At 38.1% G+C, this 9,469-nt stretch overlaps 1 pseudogene; it reads right to left on the bottom strand.

The window, feature by feature from the left end:
- Positions 1-4,453: 4,453 nt before the first annotated feature.
- Positions 4,454-5,486, bottom strand: LOC118623794 (annotated as a pseudogene).
- Positions 5,487-9,469: the final 3,983 nt, after the last annotated feature.

Genomic DNA, 9,469 nt, shown 5'->3' with positions numbered 1-9,469 from the left:
TGCTCAATAAATAATTACTGAATGATGGTTACATCAGTGAATGAATGAGTCATTATGACTCTACATGCATTGGTTAGAGTTTTACATTTATCCTTAAGTTTATGAGGAACCAATGACAGTTTTCAAGCAGGGCAGTGAAAATCAAGATTAAATTAACCCAAGTAAAAAATATTCTGAAATGGCGAAAAAGCCCATGCATTTTGTGAGTTTCTTAAAGACACTCTAGAGCTATGGCCAAATTCATAAATGATGGTTTTCCTAATTTTTACTAACCTTTTATTTAAGGTGCTTAAACTCAATCCACGTGCTTATGAAATTTTACTAAAGCCATTGAATGAACAATGTAAACACAACCCAGAAAGGACCAACCGTTAATTTCTTAACCTGTAGTATAAAAACATGCAGCACAGGGGAAAATAAGAATCCTAATTTTTTGTCATTGTAACAATTAATTTAAACATATAAATAATACTCTGAATATTTATTCTTTTGTGGAGCATATTCTCTTTTTGATATTAACAGCATGCTTTTTTTAAATTAAAATTTTGAAATATTGTCCCTTAGAAGAGCACTTAGCTGATGACAAAAGTAAAAACAAAAGTTCTCCTAGTCCTCCATGAACAGTAGGTAGAGAAAAAAAAATAAGAAAGAAAAAAGGGGAGGGGAAGGAAGAAATGCCAGAGGAAACCTCAGTCATCTGGAGCCTTAATTCATCTACTTGCAGCCTACATCCAGAACTCTGATAAGAAGGAGCAACTTAGAGGCCAAAGCATCTGATTTGATCATATGATGTGAATCCCTTTGAGGATGCCAGAGGAAAGAAGCCCGAGAGAGAATATGCCCAAGAGGATTGTGAAATTAACTCAGGACCCACAAATAAGGGAAAGATGAGGGGACTTAGAGTCCTGATGAAAAAATAGGTTTGGGGTTAGAGGAGAATGACTATCATCATCACACTCTTGATTGTCTTCAAGCTGTTACCTGGGAAATGGGAGCTACTGATTGTATCAACCTGCTATTTTTTTTGTTTTTATGAATTTATTTTTGTTATAGATGTTTCTCCTTTTTCTCCCCATTGACACCCTCTTCCCCATCCCTCCCACCCCGTCCCCAGCTTTGTTGTCTGTGTCCATCGGTTACACGCACATGCATGTAAGTTCTGTGGTTTATCTTCTCCCTCTCCCCCAACCCCCTTTTCTGAGGGTTGTCAGTCTGTACCCTACTTTCATGTCGCTGAGTCTACCCTATTCCTCAGACTGTTATGCTCATTATATTCCACAAATAAGTGAGATCATGTGAAATTTGTCTTTCTCCGCTTGGCTTGTTTCGCTTAGGATAATACTTTTCAGGTCCCTCCATGTTGTCTCAAAGGATAAGAGATCTTTCTTTCTTACAGCTGCATAGTACTCCATTGTGTATATGTACCACAGCTTTTTTATCCATTCATCTACTGATGGACATTTGGGCTGTTTCCAGATCTTAGCTATTGTAAATAGTGCTGCTATGAACATGGGGGTACAAACATTCTTTCTGATGGCTGTTTCAGGCTTCTTAGGGTATATTCCTAGAAGTGGGATCACTGAGTCAAATGGAAGTTCAAATTTTAATTTTCTGAGGTAACACCATATTGTTTTCCATAGTGGCTGCACCAGTCTGCATTCCCACCAGCAGTGTACTAGAGTCCCCTTTTCTCCCCAAACTCTTTGCTATGGTATAAAAGGCCCGTGTTAACCTGGCTTCAGATTCCCCTTCAGACTCCGTCTCCTCTTTTGCCCTCTGTTCACATAAAGCGTTACTGGTGCAGCACTGAGCACAGTATCCACTGGAGCTGCTCTGTCTTGTGCTGTGTTGTTGCCTTTGCCTAGGAAACACTTTGTTCTTTTATTCTCTTTTCGCTGGGATAACAGTAATCTGTCTTCACTTACACCACGACCGGTTGGATGCCCTTCTGCCTGTTCCCACAGCACCCAGCAGTCTTTGTATTGGTTTATATTGTCTGCTTAATTAAACAAACACTTCAAAGACAGAGGCTCTGCCCTCTATTCTAAGCTTGAGGTCATCGGTTCAATGCTTTTAGAGGGCAGAGCGGCGATACAACTAATAGAGAATGGTGGAGAGCTGCCGACTTAAATATAACATGTCCTTCAGGGAAACAAAAACAAAAACTTCTAATACCCAGTTTTTCTTATCCTTTTCTTTAACAAACAAAAATATATGTGTAAGTCAAATGTTACTTGTTTTGCAACTACTATATTTTTGAAATGACGTACTTTGCGTCTTCATTGTATAACATAGAGCTGCACAGCAGAGATTCATCAATACTGGCTGATCAGAGGGAAAAAAAGTGACTGAATAAATGAATGGGGTTATTCCTGAAATTCAATGGTCCCAACTTTCATGGCGCTGCCTGTAGATGCTTCATTTAGTTGACAGACTGGGAGATGCTGCAGAAGGATGAAGGACATATGTGAGGGATGACTTTTAAGTATTTAGTGTCAGAAAGATAAAAACTTAGGATCTTGGGATTTAAAAGCTACAAATCTTAAGGTTCTTAACTAGAACTGATTTAAAAAAAAGCACATTCATTTCCAGCATTAAAAATGAATACAGTATATGATTTCTAGCTATTGGTTAAGAAGCTTTTAAAATTATCTTTCTTTGCTGATTAATTTGTAATTTTTAAAGGTAATTTTAATAAAGTCAGGATATTATTTATATTTTATATCTCATATCCTCAAAAGTTAGCATTTTGGAAGAAAAAGTCAATGTACATTGACTATTTATCTTACTCCTGTGTATTCAACTTACTTATTTTGAAGATTTTATATTGTCATTATAAACAAAGAACTGTAACTAAGTAATTACTAAAATTAAAATATATATATATTGAATTATAACTGGATACTGTTGCCTGAGGAAGATTCTGAGCTGAGGTCTGTTCCCATTATTATAAAGAACAATTAGCGAATATCAAAGAAGTATTCACTACATATTCCCCGCACTGCCCCCACCCCCAAATATAAGGACTACTTATAAGGTCAACAAATGAATTAAGAGTATAGAAAACTGAATATTTCTCACTGTGTGAGTCAGTGTTCTGTAATGCCATGTCTTTGTTACTCTCGAATTATATCAGATACAAGCAGAAATATGCATCCCACATTTTGAAAATATGGAAGCTAGATAAAAATCACTGGTCTGATCCAGCATGAATTTATCCTTTTGTATTTTCATCTTGGCTCTCCCTTTTCTGAAAAAGGGATCCCACTGCTGAGAAAGAAAGGAAGAGTTTGTGGGCGTGTGTTCTTTGTAACCCCTTTTAAGAAATGTCCAGACACACAACAGAAATAACAGGTTTGTGTACCTGGGTCAATGGGTGGAGGGGAGAGGCTCTATCAAAGAGGAGTACTATTTCTCCTACTTGTAGTTGATTATTTCATAATGTGGCTACAATTTAGAGGTGTGTTTCTTTTTCCCCCTCATTTAAACTTCCTTTTTTCTTTTTGAAACAGTGCTGATGGTCTTTTTAAAGCAAACATTTCACTAGAAACATTGTTTATATCTGCCTGTCAACCAGCCCATGTTCAACTGCAGCCATGCCCATGGTGAGGCACAATGAATTAACTCAAGGACTCAATAAAATAAAGAAAGCAGAGAGTTCTACTGATAGTGGTACTAGTTAGTTCTACTAAAACAGATGGCTTGTAAAGGTATCCACGTCCAAGGAAATTATATAAACTTATAACACACTTCCTTCAGACTATGTACTGCCTTTTGATTATTTGATTGAATCTGGCTATAATGTTCTTTCATAACCACGTTTCAGAGGTAAGAAAGCATTGTTGGTAGAGGGAGAATGGAGTAGATAGAATTAAGCTTGAAGAAAAGCTTGATAAACATAGGGTTTTGAGGTTCAAAGAGACAAATGTAGTCACCAAGAAGTCACATTAATTTATTTTCTCAAAGCAATTTGCTCTTAACTGACCACAAAAGCATCACAGCAGAACAAGGCACACTTCTTCATGTCTAGGTTATTGACAGACACAAAGGTGTCAGCAGGTTTTAGCTGTGTCATTTGGCCCTTACTCATTCCGCCACCATAAAGGCATTGCTATGACTACAGCAAGCACTTGACATCATAGGTTTTTTAAAAGAGACGCATTTATTCAGCATCATGACCAGACTGTTACATTTAGCAATCAACAGCATGGTGCAAAAAAGAAAAAAAAAATTACATTAAAACGCTTTGTTGGAATGCTTTACACTTACTACAGAACAGAAACTAAAATAACCTGTTATACAATGAGTCAAAATACAGTCCTTGAGTTTTTTGCCCATACCCATGAGTACTGTCGAAGACATGTCTTTGGAGCAGCTAGGCCCTGCCACCACTGTGCTTGGCTGAGTTCACAAGTCTGTTATAAGCTGTAGCTTCTCTAGCTCTCCTCTCCTGCTAAGCTTTGTTTCCTGATGGTGATGAAAACCTTCTGCCACAGCTGCTGCTGCTGCTGCTGCTGCTGGAGTGGCCATGGCCACCTTGGTTTCATGGTTTGGCAAAGGACTGGCCTTCGCCATCATACGGGTCAGATTTCTCCCTCCAAAGTTTCCTTTTCTCATTGGTCCAAACGTGGAAGATTGATTGTAGCAATTGCCAAAATCCTTGTTGCTTTGGCCACTTCCACTGCTACCAAATCCATGAGCACCAATCCCACTGCTACCATTTCCACCACCACTACGGCTGCCACCAAAGCTACCTCGACCACCGAAACGTCCTTCAGACCAAAGTGGTCATCCCCTCCCAAGCCACCTCCACAACCACCGCCGACGTTTCCAGAACCACTTTGACCTCTTTGACGGGGCGAAGCACTAGCCATCTTTTGCTTGTCTAGGGCTTCCCTTACTCGCCAGTTGTGACCGTGAACAACACGGTCTTTCTGAATGACAACCTTGAGTACAGAGCCATGGCCGTCGGAGGCTGCACAGCGAGCCCGTCTTCTTGCCGCTGTCTCAATCAGTCGTGATGTCAAGCACTTCGATTTTCCCAGATGGTTCACAATAATCTCTTAGGTGATGTTCTTCAGTGTCTTTTTAAAAATGCCATCAGCACCTATCTTTTCCACAGTTGTGGGCACCACATCTTTGGGAACCTTCTCTTGAGAGAGCGCTGTTGGGCCCCACAGCCCTCCCAGCCACCTCGCGAGGCCCCACGTGCAGGGCTGCGCCCACGTCCTCCACAGCGGCATCGGGACACACCCAGAGCCTCTGGACCTCTCACCCCGCAGCCTGCTCCCACTGCCCAGCACGGCTCCCCAGGCCTCATCAGTTGTTCCGAAGCTCAAGCCTCTGATCAGGAGCTTCCACAGCTGTTCAGACTCTTCGGGAGATTCTGACCTGGGCAGGACGGCTGCGGGAGGGGAGGCTGTAACGATGCTTTCTGACCATGTCCACTGGCGGACGCATAGATTTTTCTCTTCCAAAATCCGCATGCAATAGATTGTTAATGAAGGTGCAACTTTGGGAATGCAGACTTCTCGGCAAGTGTTCTGAGTTCAACTTATCGGCAAGAGTTGCGTACGTCAACTCTTTACCAATTTTCCCACTATTCTTACAAAATAAAAACTTTTAGGACCTTTATGTATATCACAGGAGTTTTCATTTATTTACCACAACTTATTTGTACTGTATTCAAAAAGCTTTTTTTAATCTTCCCCTCAAGTTATTGCCTTGAGGAAATGATGACCTGTTCTTGTGGTACTTAGAGAGCCATCAGGGTTTTTCATTACCTGAAAATTTGGGTTAAAGTTTAGGAAGACATTTCAAAATTAAGTTATAAAATAGAGCCTGGCCTTAAATAATTGAAGAGGAAAAATAGGTAGAAAAGGTTGTTTGGAAAATCATTTCTTTCTTTCTTTTTTTTTTAATCCTCACCTGAGGATATTTCTGCATTTATCTTCAGATAGAGGAAGGAGAGAGGGAGGAACAGAGAGAGAGAAATATCGATGTGAGAGAGACACATCGAGTGGTTGCCACCTACATGACCCCAACCAGGGCCGGGACAAACTCCAACCGAGGTACATGCCCTTAGTGGGAACTGAAACCAGGACTCTATGGTCCCTGGGCCGATGTTCTAACCACCGAGAAAACCCGACCAGTGTTGGAAAATTATTTCATAAATATAAGCTCACATTGTTGTCCTTTAAAAATGAAGTTTTTATAATTTTCGTAAATAGTTCCTCAATTTTGCTACGAATGGGATAGTTCAGTCTAAAGCTATATCTTGGATAGGGTAGTTTTCTATACATAAACTGAAAAAATTTTATAAATTATGCAAGGAATCAGACCCAAAATGCAATCCATTAAGAGGGCTGACTGATGACACATATTTGATGCAAAACATTTTTCTTCCAGTTGTTACCTTCAAGTTCAGGACTGAAAGTCCCTTCAAATCCTTAGCACAGAAGTTCAAGATGCCAAAGACTCCACCCTGAATGCTAAAATGTTAAAGCCGTGCCTTATGTTTCCACAAATTAACTAATCAAGAAAGCTCAAATACTACATTCACCCACAAGACTTGTTTTAGCACACCCTCTAATCATTCAAAAGTTCCCTGGCCATTCTTTTGAGTACAATGCATCATGTCTGAATAGTAGAAACAAGCTAAAGTTAGAGACCTAGAATACTTTTTCAAAATGTACTTGTGTTCTATGTAAGCAAACACATGGTTCAGTTTCTCTGAGAATTACAGTTACAAATGTGTATGTGTGTGTATTTGAGTACTTACATGCATCTCTCTGTTTTGTTGTTCCCAAGGAGAAACATTTTCTCTCTTGGATTTTTGGTTGTGCTACATAAATTTTTTTTTTTTTTAAATTATGGCTTTATTAATCTTTTAAATCCTCTATCCTCAACTCTTAGGAAATGAGTTTTGGTATTTGTATTCTTAGCCATACAGGAAAATACCACAAAGCATAATGATCTTGGCAGTAACTGATTCCTAGTTCAGGTAAAACTAACGTGAATAAAAGCTAATGTTATTTAGAATATTTAAAGTATTTTCAGATTTCTTTTCATGTATTAAGATATGATGAACAAATACTTAACCAGTAGATGCTCAAGGACCATCAAAATGCGTCACCAAAGGCAACAGTATAATTCAGTTTTGGTGAGTCTCTTTTCCAAAAGTAACTTTCAGGAAATGTGGGTGGCTTCTACTTCTCTGTGTTACACCACTGAACAGATTCTTTAAAAAAACAAAACCAATATATTCTGTAAAGAATCTCTTTAAAAATTCTAAAAGACAATCTCTATATATTTAACATTCATATTTCACATTGGATTTCCGCTGGGAGAAGAATAGGAAAATATCTACTAAACAATAACAACCCACTTATCAACATTAAAAATGTATAGTTTAATATGAATACAATATCACAGATGTTTACAAGGAGTTATCACCAAAGAAATGAATACTGGTCAATTTGTACTCAACATTTCAAGAAAGATAAAATGAGGTACTTTCATAGACTTGATAGATATAATGGTGTTGCTTTCAGTGTTCATGTTCTGTCCTTGAAGATTGATTTGCCACTATAATTACTGCCGGCTTTCTGTTCATCATTGGTCCTTTTCTATATTTGGCAGACATACTACCTCGCATGGGGAATAGAGCTTATTTAAATGAGGTAAGAGTCACTGTTGAACAAGGACTCCTGGCGTCAAAATAATAAGTGCATATAATGGAAGTAAGAAAGAAAGTACTTCAGAAATAGAATAACACAATTTGATGTTGAAAACTATAATATCTATCCATTTTAGAGTTAATCTAGCATATAATCCTATTACTTTATTAGTGAGAGCAAAGAATCAATAAAGGTTATCTGACTTGCTCAAGATCACAAAGTTGTTTGTGGCAGGCAGTGTCCTGGCTGACAGAAGTAAGGCGAATGCCTGTCTACTATGGCCAGATACCAAAAATTAGCAATGTTTACGTCACTTTGTCCATGTAATCAGTCATGAACAATTAGATGAGTCCATTTTTACTCAAGGCTGTATCACATAAATAAAAATACACAACTATTTTAGTTAGCCTCAGGGAAAGTTGGCATTATTAAATTTCAGGTAGAATGTGTTATTCACATAGAAGACGGCCAAATGTGTCCAGGAGTTTGAAAATAAATAAATCCCCAGATAAAAACAAAACAAACAAACCAAAGAAACACAACGATTTTTAGTGATTGGATCAAAGATTATTTTCTTCTATTTTAAAAAATATATATTTTAGGCAGAGAGATAGAAACATTGATGTGAGAGAGAAACATCGATCAGCTGCCCCCTGCATGCCCCTACTGGGGATGGAGCCTGAAACCCAGGCATGTGCCCTGACCAGGAATCGAACCAGGACCTCTCAGTCTATGGGACGACACTCCATCCATTGAACCACACCAGCCAGGCTATTTTCTTCTGTTTAAATCCACATTCAATTCAAACGGACTTAGTCTTCTTTTATAAAGTCCATTTGCATTTTCTTAAATGAAATAATATAATATCTTAGTTTTGCTTCAAAATAGTCTAGTGTGGGTTATGTGGGACCTGGGAGGGGATATAGAGCAAATAAGATTGCTGATGGTTACATGTGAATTTATTATAACATTCTCCTTTATATCAATTCAAATTTTTTATAATAATGAGTAGAATATGTATATATCTATCCATGTATTTTAATGTTATTGGGTAGTTTCTAACCAAACATTACAGATCTTAAAATAGGTATAATCTTATTGTTCAGCTTACAACACATCTCTCTGACTCCTGTCCTCCATCATGAGCCTTTCTCCTGAATTTATCTCTTTAAAATACCAGCAGACATAGAAACAATGTCTTCTTATTTGTAGTATTGATTTTATTTTTATGTTTTTTGAATTTTTTAGTTCTAGAGCAATAAATAACAGTCTACACACTCTCAAGGAGATTGTAAGATGTGAGAGGTACTGAAGATGAAAGCACTTTGCAAGCTGTGAGGAGTTTAAAACATGTTCATCATCATTATGATAAAGATTATCATAATAATGAAGACAATAATAATTGCTCTAATCGATTTTCTTTCTGATTTATCTTGCACAGTTGCACATGTTATTAATGTCCTTATTAAATCAGTATTGATGTTGATCAGTTGCTTATAGTAATGTTGCAAGTGAGTGGAATTCTGATAATGACTTTCATTTAAAATTATATGAACAGCTCTTGCTGGTTTGGCTCAGCGGTTAGAGCATCAGCCCATGGATAAAGAGTCGCAGGTTCAATTCCGGTCAGGGGCATGTACCTCGGTTGTAGTTCAGTCCCTACAGGGCTGTGAGGAAGGCAACCAGTCGATGTGTCTCTCACATCAATGTTTATCTTTTTTTTTTCTCTCTCTCCCTCCCACTGTGTCTGAAAACAATTAGAAAAGTGTTCTCCAGTGAGGATTTATAAA

This window comes from Molossus molossus, unplaced genomic scaffold (genome assembly GCF_014108415.1).
Source record: "Molossus molossus isolate mMolMol1 unplaced genomic scaffold, mMolMol1.p scaffold_m16_p_10, whole genome shotgun sequence".
Lineage (NCBI taxonomy): Eukaryota > Metazoa > Chordata > Mammalia > Chiroptera > Molossidae > Molossus > Molossus molossus.
This window is presented reverse-complemented; position numbering and strand designations above follow the sequence as displayed.